A 1065-nucleotide genomic window follows, 5' to 3' on the forward strand; every position below is an offset into this window, starting at 1 on the left:
AGGCCTTAGCAAAAAGCAGGACCACAGGAGATGGGTCACAGTCTCCTCCTCGCCGCAGCCCACCCTAACGCAGCGAGGGCTGGGGGTGAGGCCCCTACGGTTCAAGAAAGTTCGTACCTGTAAGCACTGGTGGACGACACTCCAGGCTAAATCTCTGTGAATGTTACACAGAAACTTAGAGGATGTGTGTTTCCACACCTTCCTTGTTTGGGCTGATGTTAAAATGCCCACAGGGGTGTAACGAAATCTTCCAGTTTTTGGACGCTGACATCTCGGAGGGGAATATGGCCAATTGGGCGAGATCTTAGAAAACTTTTAACTGTCCCATAAATTGCGGGGCATGTGTCAGAGAGTGGGACATCCAGCTTGGGTCTGACACCCCACACTCTGAACACCTCCCTACCTACCCAGAGCCTGGAAAAATAAGTCCAGGTACGCACAGCACAGAGGCCAGGAAAATGGACAGCAGCTTCGTAGCAACATCTGGGACAGACTTCCCCCCTGAGGGTAGCGGCCTGTACAGTATTTCCTTTCTGAGTCTTTCCTGCTTCCCACCCCATAGAAATTGAAACATCAATCTCCTCAGCACCGCCGCAACACGGTGTGGGATTGGGAAGGTAGAAGCCAGAAAATTCAAGACAGGCAAGAGCTCAGCTTTGATGACCAGCACCTTCCCTGTCTAGCGAGGTCTCGGTCCTTCCATTGCATCAGTTTTTTGTTTAAGATTGGCAATTTGTTCTGCCAATTTACTGTTCCCATCTCTTCTCCAAAATACACCCCCAGGACCTTAATTCTCTTCTCTTGCAGCCTGAGATCATGTCCTTCTTTTGGCTCCCTCCAGTTCTGATAAAAAATCTCACTCTTAGATTTGTTAATTTTTGCAGAGGAAGCCAAAGAGAAACGATCACAGCACTGCAGAGCTCTGCTAATTGAGGCATTGCCAGAGAGGAGCAGGGTGACATCATCCATGTATAGAGATGTCTTTACCTCTCCTGCCCCACTTCCAGGCACTGGTATCCCATTAATGGCCTGATCCTGGCGCAAGGCACAGGCTAAGGGCTCCAT

This window comes from Lepisosteus oculatus, chromosome 14 (assembly GCF_040954835.1).
Source record: "Lepisosteus oculatus isolate fLepOcu1 chromosome 14, fLepOcu1.hap2, whole genome shotgun sequence".
NCBI lineage: Eukaryota > Metazoa > Chordata > Actinopteri > Semionotiformes > Lepisosteidae > Lepisosteus > Lepisosteus oculatus.